The sequence below is a fragment of the Cyanistes caeruleus genome, chromosome Z (assembly GCF_971803275.1).
Source record: "Cyanistes caeruleus chromosome Z, bCyaCae1.hap1.1, whole genome shotgun sequence".
Taxonomy (NCBI): Eukaryota; Metazoa; Chordata; class Aves; order Passeriformes; family Paridae; genus Cyanistes; species Cyanistes caeruleus.
The window spans coordinates 48501268-48513606 of NC_141732.1; the positions used below are offsets into that span (position 1 = coordinate 48501268).

Sequence of the window (12339 nt, forward strand, 5' to 3'; positions counted from 1 at the left end):
AGCCTGGGCATCCCATTGTCATAGCCTCATGTCTATTCCCTGCAAATATATCTAAGATGGGCAAAAAGTCTTGAAAAGCAACTTACCCAGCCTGGACCTTGACCTGATGTGTCCCCCTGAGCTGTCAAAATGTCCTGTTAGTCAGAAAAAGGGCTTCCACCATCCATTCACCCTCATGACACTTATATTTGCCATCCTCCAAAATTCACATGATTTATATCATATGAAAAAACCCATTCTGATCATCTAATACAAAAGAACAGGGAGGTGGAAAATCAATGCAGTTAATTTCTGAAGACCATGTGGTCACTACATCACAAAGACTTCCCAAACCCAGTATGAATGGTTTATTTTATTCATCAGAAAGATTAGACCTCCTGGTATAAAATTCATGCTCCAAATTATTGGGAAAAATATGCAATTATACAAGATAAGAAAACCATTTTTTTGGTCTGGAAAAACCACTTAGAAGAATCATCATTGGAAGCATAAAGACAAGGCTGGATTTCATAGTCTTTTTGTCAAACTAGCCACACATTTCCTCATGCATTTGTTGAACTAGTAACTTTTTAGTGGGAAGTACACAATAAAACTATTTTTCCATGAAACTGATCATAGCACAGCAAGCAAAAGTTGAAAACATCAGTCATATTTTCTCTAGTACATTATAATTAATAATCATTAAAAACAGCCTGTAACACTACAGAAGCCCGGGTGAACATTGATTAAAACACCTTTATACTCTTGGAACAAAGCTTTACAACTGCAGTTTAGAAGTTTCTAGTAAGTATTATGTTTTTTTCTTCTTTTTTCTTAAGAGCTATTACAGCATTTGCTCTGCCATTTTAGTTCTTAAAAAGCTTATTAACTAGTTACCAAATGATTTAATTAGACCAAATATACCAAAATTAAGACAGTCTTTCTTCAAAGATTTTAAACAATCTCAATGGATATATAAATAGATGATAGATAGATAGATAGATGATAGATAGATAGATAGATAGATAGATAGATAGATAGATAGATAGATAGATAGATAATCTCCATGCTCAAAGTTATGAGGTAAGTTTAAAAAAGCATTTTTCTGAGTTTTTGCTGAGTCTCAGCACAAAAAAGAAAAAAATATACACCTTTATATGATGGTAAGGCTGGTCCAAAAAAATCAACTTTGTTGCCTGCTGAACTATTACACTATTATCACAAGTAAAAATCGAACCTGTGCACTAATGGTGTAAACTAGGGACTGTGCTTGTTATGCATTATCATCTCTGTACATTAGAACCTCAATCATACTCAAACAAATTCACTAAAGTGTGGTTTTCAATCTGCTAACTATGCATTCCATAATAGCCTGTAATTATTAAAAACTGACAAGAAAGCTACGCCACCTGTGTTTATGTGAAGCCAGGTAATGAAAAAAACAACAACGCTGTCATCACCTCTCAATTCCTGATTGCATTATCAAAACTGTAGCCGAGTTTGGCATCTGGGTGTGACCTTGTTAACTGCTAGGGTAATTAAATTTATTCTATTGGGAAAAGGGATGATAAATTATTAGCAAGAAGATTTTGTTCACATTTTATTAAATTGGCCTGTCAAAGGGTCGGCCAAATTATCAAGGGCCTCATTTATTGGAGGCCAGCCATATTGCCACATCTGTTACAATTATTTATAATTTCAGCAGTTGAAAACCAACTGAGTTCGGCATCCGCCATGTAAAGTAATTTACAAATTATCTGATGAGGGAGTGTTTTAGCTTCTCCCTCATTTCTAGCCAGCAGAAAGCCGCGCTGTAATTACAGAACACGATTAGGTTCTTTGGGGAACTTATCTTGCACTCATAGCCATAGTAAGATGCAGCAAGAACATATGGAGGAGCTTGTGCTTCTACTCCCTGAAGCTCGTGACCCGCCTGCCGCTGAGCCCTTGAGTTGAATTTGAATGAGAGTGCCATGGCTAATGTTCTACACATGCACCATTTATGCCACAAAACAAATCGGATCACTGTTAATTATGAAGCAGCTATAATCAGGCCTTCACATCTGTGTAATGTGAAGCGCAGTAGGCTGTATTCCAATAATGTATGACTACCTTTGGGTCGCAAATTGCGAGCCATATTGCCTCAGTAGTAGTTACTGAATTCAAAGTAAGTCCTTTGATAAAAGCCCATCACAAAGATATTTTTATCCTTTTTTTTTTTAAACACAAGCCTTTCTTTATCAGCTATTGACCAGAACAGTTAAAGCATATGGCACAAGTTCATTAATGAACAGTAGCACACAGCACTCTAATTTAATGAAACCACTTGAGCCATAAAAATCAGATTTAGTTAATTCCCCCCTTCCTTTTTTTTTTCTTTTCTGCATCTAGCCTATACCCTGGACTCCAACATAATGTCATGGGTGATCTTGCTGTAAAATATAATTATTTTCTCGTACATTTATAAACAGATTTTATATTTTAAGAGCCTGTGCATTTTGCAATGTGGAATGAGGGGAATTTGGGTGTGTGTGGGGATGAATGAAAAGAAATTGGAAAGAAATGTCCAAGTAGTTTCCTCTTCATAACCCAAAATTTAACCTGATAACAATTAATAGTCCATATATAATTTCTATTTTAAAAATTGTCTGGCAGCTGTCTTCTAACAAAAAAAATAGTCTTTATTCAGTGAAAAATCTTTCTGTGAGAAAGCAGCTAAACAAGCAGCACCCAGATGGCAAACCAGCTACAGTTTAATTAATCCACTAAAAGCCATTCAGTTTTCAGTAAGGGTAATGTAATTTTGAATAATTGTAGGGAAAAAAAAATCACTAAACGTTCTTAAGTTTTATTATAGCAGCATGAATAGTGCCACTATAGAGTAGTTAAAGTTGAGTTGCTTTTTGCATTATAAACCCCACATTTTCAGTATCTTAGTCCTTTTGGTTCTTGTACATTGGAAAGAGATAAATGGAATGTCAAACCAAACTAAATGAGAATGAAACTGTTCTTCAAAACTGCTTATTTTTCCTGCCTTTTTAGCACTCTAGAATAAGATGTAGATTACTTTTCAAAACTTAGACTACTTCCTAAAGTATTCACTGCATTTCTTTCCTTTTTAAAAAAGTAATTCCAAAAACTGCACAACAAAATCACTGTTCTTTGTTTCATAGACAACGCATGCCTGCATCATACACACACAACAATTGCAGGTGAAGTTCCAAATTGTCACAGCAAAACAAACCCAGATATAACTGATACTGTATTTTATGGTGATCAAGTGCTAGTGTACTGCGATCCCAACAGCAACAATGACTTCCCAGATTTCATCAGACAAGTTATAATGTCACACAGCTCTTCTGAGGCCAAGAACCACTCAGAAGACAGACCTTTGTATGTCTATTACCTTAGCACATGTGCAGCTCAAAGACTTTACAGACTATTACAAAAACAACTATACTTTAAAATATACCTTTATTTTCTCCTTTTCATATTCTTTAAAGGACATGTATACAAAACATTGTAAATATGGTTTCACAACACATTAGTATAAGAAAATATGTTTCGAAAGTAAAAAATTATTACTGCTTCTCTGACTGAGAAACAACCAGACTTGCACTGCTCTTTTTTAAAGTGTTTAGCTGTAAGCTACCATAATTAATTTGATATATATATAAAAAAAGAAAAAAAATTACATCATTAATATTAAAAAAATCCATGAGTTGCAAGTGTAAAGTCAAAATTGCACTTACCTATGTATTTCAAACACTAAAAAATACTGTTGCTTTTCTATCACAGATTTGAGCATGGAAAAATTATAACTTGCATGTTATAATTTATGCCTGTCCTTATTATAAGGGTAATAATCTCAAAATAACAGACAGTTTGCAGTTAGGGGAATACAACCATTTGAAAAATGTTATTGGTATTTTCCATCATTAAATCCTAATTATTTACTCAGTGTGTTGTGTCATGTAAATTGGTCCATTTCAGTTCCGTATTACTTTCTCCAAAGCCTCAGCCTTCAAGCAAACAGTGATAAATCTTTTGCTTTCCTCAAAGTGCTTCAGTGTTACATAGCAATAAAAGCCGTTATTTCATTTCATCTTGTCCACTAAAAGTATCTTTTCCTACAGTATTTGTTAGTTGCTTAAAAAACTACATTTTGACACCTTTGTGATAATTTAAAATTACTTTTTTAATGAATTGAGTATTTCTAAAAACTGGAAGACAATTCTGTCAAGTTTTTACTCACAGAGGGTGCAAAAATGAGAAATTTTTATCACAGATAAATTAAATTAATAAGTTTTTTAACAGTAAAACCAAAATAATTGTATTGTAAAAAGCATTTTGTTAGGAATATGTTTCAGCAACTGAAATGATCAGAAATTGTAAAATGGAATTTACAGAATCACACTTGCAATGTGATATCTGCCATTTTTTTTTATGCTGTATTATTACCAAGACAGAAAATTAAGCTCAGACATGGACTTCAAACTTTCACATTGCAATAAATAAATCTAGAACTGCCAAAATAAACTAGAGATACCCTGTCAAGCTAAGTTCTTTTACCATTTATATTTCAGTCAAAATCAGTATTTTGAAGACTCTACTATATAAGTCTAATAAACTGAAATCACTGGAAAATTTATGTTGAAAACTTGTAAGTCATACTCTGAAAATACAGTTTGATGGATTTTTGCATGGCAATAACTGGTGCAGTTTTGAAACATTTTCTTTATGTACTTCTCATATGGATCTAACATCTTAGTTTAAAAATTGGTTGGGTTTTTTTTGTCTAATAATCTTAAATTGCATATATGTGCAATCTATGTGCTTCCATTGTTTCAGTGGTGTTTTCTATTCTGACTACTTTCAAAAACTTTATAGTGGGAAATTATCATATTACTGTGAAAGTGCAAGTGAATTCTGTGTTAGGTAGAATGCGCACACCTGTCAAATGCTAGAGTTACAAATAGAAACTTTTAAATGCCTGTTAATTACTGTCCTTTGATCGAGTCATACCTCTGGTGATACTGTCCTTGGTGTCTGCACACACATAGAAAGTCGGAGTCAAGGCAGAAATAACTGCTCCAACTCAGTAAATGTATGTATATATTTATTATTCCCATGGATAATAGTTATGGTATACTAACTGAACAACTAAATGCATACATAGTAAGATATAAATATAAATTTTGTGTAGAGAGGATTGACATTTTTAATCACACATATTACCAGAACAGCCAAATAAAATTAAGCAAAAGTTTGTTCTCACCAAAACAAGTGCCACATTGACCAGTTTAGGAATACAGTATTTTAAAAAGGCATATTTTTCCTTTAATGGAAGAAAACAGAGATATTTTTGCTAACAAAGCCAACACTAAAAAACTAATTTTTGCCTGACTCAATGTAATGTGAACGGCGAGTTCAAACCCAGAAAAGTCTTGCTAACACGTGCAACACCGATGTGGTACACTCCTAGCTACACAATATCTGAAGAAGATACATTACTGCTTCAATCCACTGTTCACATGGCCCACAGGCTAGACTTTCAGCAAGGCGTTAATCTGAACATGCTCAAGAAATCAGTATTTAATAGCAAAAGTGAAATTGCATTTAAACCAACTTCTCTTCTTAGGAAGGATTGCTTAAAAATTGTAATAGGAAAACCAGTGGGTGCCCACACTGCTTCAGTGCCTTGTTAACCCAGCTCCTATTCCAAATCCATTGTATTCTGATGCTGCAGTCAAGCAACAACTGGAAAAGTTAGAAGTTAATAATGCTTGACTTCAAAATTTCACAGACTACCAGAATTCTGGTTATCTAACAGGTCAAGAGAAGGTAATCACTGCTTTTTTCCTACCCCCAGATGGGTAACCAACCCAATAATTGTTACCTTTCCGAAATTTATACTGGACAGTAAAGGTGGTGATGGAAATTTGGCTGTAATCAAAACCCAGTCAAAAATGAGCATTATAATTCTCATTATAATGAGCAGTATAATTCTCATTATACATTCTCAAAAGGTATACTCCAGCCTTTTAACCAGAGCAAGACTGCATGTTAACAAAATTTGGGATATTTGTTACAGCAGAATGCAGGAATTACTTTTCATTTTACTCTTTCTCTTGTCACTTTTATTTAAATAATACAATTCTTTCTCCCTTTCATTTGTTTATACCACTTAGGAGTTAAAGCCTTTGAAAAACAATTACAACTTCTAGATTGGGAAACTACTTATCATTTTGTGAGAAATTTAGAAGCAATATTCAGCTTTTCATGCTTCCTATCATTTTCTACTCCCATGGGCTCTCAAAAACCACGTAGGACAAAGTGAATTACTCCTTCCCATGGAAAAAAGCAGACCAGAGATCATGTCTCTAAGGCAAAATTAATTCAAAGTCCAGATAGATTGATACTTCAAATGAGTCCAAGTCATTAAAAGCCTGCATTGAAATATTTGTGCCTACTGGATCTTGATATATTTATTTATATTTATATTTATATTTATATTTATATTTATATTTATATTTATATTTATATTTATATTTATATTTACTTATCATCATCTCTAGAAGTGCAAGTTCAAGATTAGCCAATTTCTTATGGAAATAAGTATCTCCCAGGAAAATAAACAGTCCATTTATCAAAACCATATAATGTCCTTCCAAATGAATGGAACATCAAGACACAGTTACTTCCAGCTATAACTATATAAGCTCATTAGCTAGATCATACTGGTATGACAATTTGCTAGTTTTCCGACTAGCAGTACTTAAGTGGTTATAATTATAGTATCTGAAAGGTAGCATCCTAGTAAGATGAATGAAGAACATCAAAAATATTATGCTTTTTCCTAGTTGGCAGCCACATCCCCTAAAGTAGCTAATGGGGTTTTTCAGTAGTCAGCATTTGTCAGGACAAGACAAATAGCATGTCTTTTGACTTGTATAAACTTTTCCAACCTTTCCTGCTTTGAAAACAGTACTAACAAAAAACATGTTCAAGTACAAAACTAGCTAAATCTACGTGTAAAAACCATATTCACGCTATTAATTTTTTTAAACAATACACAATTCAAGAGTAACTGATAATATTCAGATTCATTTTTAAGGAATTTAACATAAGAAAATTTAAAAAGGAAAATTAGCTGCCAGATAATCAAAATAGCTTCCAAATTTCCATTTGGCTCCTCATATTTTCTTTTCCTGTTTTGTAGATCAAATACATGCTTAATATTCACACTAGATTATTTTGGGTTTAATGCTACTTTCTGACCCAGTTTTAGAAGAGGCACCTTATTTAATCACATTGCAGTAAGCACATCCAAAATATTCAGAATTGCACAGCACAATGAAACAGGTCAACCATTAATAAAGTCAGGTGTACAGAAACCAGATGTAAAATGGAGATCAGAGGACGAGAGACAGAACATTGCATAGAATATCCAAAGGAAAACCAAAAATATTGTTTATGATTTATCTCAGAACTAGCAAATGTATTTCACAGAACAAAATAGTGAAATCTTGACTATATGTATATGAATGGTTGTACTTCACTTGAATGCAAACAGGACATGAGATCTACCCAATAAACTTTTAAATCCCCATGAAAACTTACAAAAATTAATTTTGTTTATAAGATGAAAATAAAACGGAATATATTTAAAATAATTCCTTACAACATCTTACGACATTTGGTACTGGGGGGGGAAAAAAAAGCACCAGCAAGCAACACACATGTGCTCTGCAAAAATTGTTGACTGACTGTACTTTGAGAATTTCTTCTTAACACGTTATAGCTGTCCTTGCTCTGACAGGCAGCTTAGATTGTTACAGGTGAAGATACTTCAAAACAAATGAGAAAAGATTCAAGGTATCAAAACCCAGTACACTAATAAATTTAGTCTATATGACACAAATGCATTATTCAGCAGTCAGAAAGGGGAAGTAATTTAGCTGAATTATACAAAAAAAAATAAAGTATTCTATATTTCTCAGCTAGCCTAACAATTTCTTGTATTGGTTTACCCAATTTCATCAAATAACACTTTTTTGGAACACCATTGAAGGGTTAATTGAAACAGAAAAAATTATACCATCAAGTAAGCAAAAAATGCCAAACCAAAACCAGGACTTCCAGAAGCAAAAGATGAAAGTGTAATGGCTACTTACATGTAATGGAAAACACTTCACAGCCTGATAATAGTGGGATAAAGAAATACTGACATATATTGAATGTGTGTGATGGCAAAATTATCTCAGGTCAGACCAAGGATAACTGAGAAATTAAAAAAAAACTAGTAAAACTAAATAATCAACCCATGCTATTTATTGGATGGTATGTTAACCAGAATCATAGTGCAATTGGAAAAAAAGAAAAAAAAGAAAAAAAAATTTTCAGAGAGAAACAACTGAAACAAAATAACCAACACTAACAAGTCTGCAGGATTTACTTTAAAGTAGGTTTAGATTGCTCCTATGCACTAAATGCCAGCTAACAGCCTGGGTACATTCTTCGGTTCCATGATCCAAAAGGTATTTAGTTGATACTGTCATGAACTTTCCTATGATATCAACTGAAGTACAAGGGTAGGGTCATTTGGGAGACTTCGAAAATTTCCAGTGAGGAACAAACACTAAGGTAGAGCCATCCAAAAAATGTAACAGTAACCATATATATACATTGTGTATAAAACAAGTATTCTCCCACATTATATGTTTCATTTATTATTAAAATGCTCACACCCTATAAAAGATTAAAAAGTATATTACAAAGACCCAAGTAAACAGAATCACAGAATCACTAAGGTTGGAAAAGACCTTGAAGATCATCAAGTTCAACCTTCGACCAAAGCCATCATTGCCAACTAAACCATAGCACTAAGTGCCACGTGCAATTGTTTATGAATCCAAACATACAGTAATATTAAACATATAGCAATGACTTAAATTTTAAAAAGGGTAAATTAAGACACAGTAAAACTACAATGGAAATTATTACAGCACCATTGCAGAAATCCATGTAACAAGCATGTAAAAAGCATGTAAGCATGATTTTTATGAGAACTTGAAAGGAATAAGGGCAGAAATCAGCTGAAGAAACTCTAGGGTGAAGGTGAAGAGACAGTCCAGAGTGTCTGTATATAGCACATTCATGATATTTAGTTTTACTTTATTTATACTGACTTTTTTCCCTCCCAAATACTTGAATATTCTGCAGATATCAGTCTATGCCATTACACACAGGAACTACTGTGGTCTAAGAATAGCAGTACAGGGTCTTTCAAGCATGAAAATCACTGCCTGTGAGTGCACAATTTAATATCACCCTAAGAGACTCAGTCTGCTCAGGATTTCTTCAACTTCAATCTATTGGCACATCTGATGCCAAAATCTACTTGCTAGAATGTGACCGAGTGTAGTGGGGTTTGGCATACAAGAAACAAAGACTACCTTAATTAGCACACTTTCCAACAATAGAAAATAGTACCTTGAACTAAAGTGTGGGAATCTGTTAAAGATCCGAGCTCCTCAAAACTTTCCCAATGTAGACTTGAAAATGACATTACACTTATTACTTATTATAAGTAATACTTATATTACTTTCAGCATATTTGACTGGACATGTAGTTTTCTTCCCTGCCCTATCATGTGTTAAAGAACTTAGGCTTTTCATTCTAATTTGAATAGGAACCTGCACTATCATTAGCATTTACAGACCTATATAGGTTTAGAATTTACTTTCAGAATCTAATATTGCTTACATAAACACATTTATTTTTAACTGTGCTTAAAGGTTTCTGCAGTTACAAAAAATACCGGTCACGTAGAGCAACCTCATTATGGTAAACACAGTAACTTGATGTTCTGATGACAATTTCTTGGATTTGAGAGAAAGCAAACTACTTCTACAAGACACCATGCAAAGGACTAGCAAAGGCAAGTGAAGGTACAAAATTAACATCTGAAAATGTTTTTGTCACGTTCCTATTTTTATCTACTTGCTGATGCACTTGATTTCAGGTTTCTGCAATGCCTCATAACTGGAAACTCTTACTGTGCTTCCTAATTGCTAAATCTAAATAGTCTAATTAGACTAACTACTGCACAATGCTTTTCTTCATCCACAGATATACGTGGTACCACTATTTATAGTATTCTCTATCTGAGAGCTGAGTTACAGGACATAAATTATCACTTCCTGTTGAATGACAATGGTATTTCCACTCCGTGAAAAAGGCCTTCCACTAAAAGACTTTTAATTAGTATAATTAACATGGGTCCTAAAGGCCACATCAGATCAAGCAAAAGTACTGCATTATAAAAACAAAGGCCTTAAATTGTATATTTCAGAAAACTGTGATAAGCTGGTGAAGGACTTCAGAATCTCTTCTTGTCTTATTATCCCTTGTATTGATTGAAATCTCTCCACCTTGAAATTGTTGGTGAGGACAAATCTATTGAGTCTCATTAAATCCAGCATAGGAATGAAGTCCCCAGAGCATTTGGGACCACTAAAGCAGATGCTACACATTTTAGAAAAATATTCTCTATCCTTGAGAATATGAACTACAGCTGCAACATGAAATAGACATCAATTTATTTCCATAAAAGCTCTAATGTAAAGGAGTTATTGTAGAACACAGCATCCTTAAAATTTGTACTTAGAGAAAAACGATATGTGAACTCAACCCAACTTGATAAAACAGATTATAGATCTTTACATGCTGCTCACTACAGCTAGACTTGAAAATTTCTGGTCCTCAATAAATATATACATAAATCAAAGCAAGTTTATGACCTCAGATTTATCAGAAATCTTTTTCCTTTTCTCAGTCTACTGTTTCATACTACACATTAACATCAGCACAAAGATCTGTTTTTCTCAATGGCACCCTGTGAACGTGAACTTTGAATATGTGAGCCAACCATACTGCCTGAGCTACAGCACAGAGTGCCTATCTGACCACTAACAGAGAGGTCATTGATCTTGCTGTAAGGGACAATATATCATAGGATGTACACGCTGATAGGCTCAATGCCATTTGAAGAAGTAGGAAAATATTCCTTTGTGACTATATTTATGGAATAGCTGACACATCCTTATCTAGCTGTTGCAGACTGCATATTATTAATGCAGAGAAGACAAACAGAACACAGATTTGTCTGCAATAGTTCGTGCCTCTCTCATTCAAGCAAAAAAATAGACATTTATATTATTTCTATAGATGCTGAGTTTTCCAAAAGCCTGCTGTGACTTCACTAGGACTACATATCTTACGATTTGAAAAATCCCTGTTACTTTGAAGCAATTACAATTGGCTATTTTATACAATTCTGCTCAGAAATACAGAATCGGACTGTCATAATAAATTAATTCCTTTCCCCTTCCAAAGTTCTCTTAATTCAACTTGCTACAAACATTAGCTCTAGTGCACTGTGACTTTGGGAGCTTCACTTACTCCTTTTTTCACCTTTCTTTTTTTTCTGTATTTTTTCAGGTTTGATATTTTATGAAAAGACAACTTAGCAGTTCCACAATAGTAATTTTTTAGCAGATATAAGTTGGCTTTTGCTGGTTTAAGAAATTTATGGGACCTTACTCCTCCATGTAAAAAAATATTGAATTCAACACCTCCAAATCAGCAAAGTTAATCTTTTCTAAGTTGGGAGTACTTGGTAGCTATCAAAAACTAGGGCTTGTCTTCTAAACCACACTATTCTTGTTATAAGGCAAGATAGGCAGAAGCTTTAAGTCCTGCCTGAAGCAATTCCAAATATTCAACCAAGCCCAGATTAGAAGAGGCTTGACCCTCTACCTTATCAATATAACCACCAATTTTACATGTTACTTTAGCAACTGTTTTTCATAGGGTAGGTATTTCTTTCCCATACTGAAAAAATACTGGCAAAATCTCAACTGTGCAAGCTAAAGTAATCTTTATGAAGAATTTTTTCATGCTTTAAAACAGTCCCATGAAAATTCAGTTTTATTTTCTTTCATAATGTATTCTTGTAGAACTTGACTGGAAGAATACAGTCTTATACATACCAAGAAAGACACGTCATACTGTCTTTCCTTTTTTTAATTTTTTTTTTTTTTTTTTTTTGAGTGACTCAAAGGATCTATTTAACACCTTTAGAAACATTGACTAGAGAATGGAAAATAAAAAACTGACACCTTTATTCGCTTTTCTTTTCATTCTAGAATTTACTCCATCTTGCCCTGGATAGATAAATTCCCCCTGCCTTGTACATATTCTGAACAGCTTTGATAGAAAGTCCACCTGTAGTTTGACTGAGCTACTACTACAATGTAGAAATGATTTAACATCTAGCATCACTGCAGTCAAAT

General features: G+C 33.5%; 1 protein-coding gene across 1 annotated transcript in view; it reads right to left on the reverse strand.

The window, feature by feature from the left end:
• Nucleotides 1-12339, reverse strand: part of CNTLN (centlein) — a 191104-nt gene that overhangs the window by 98160 nt on the left and 80605 nt on the right.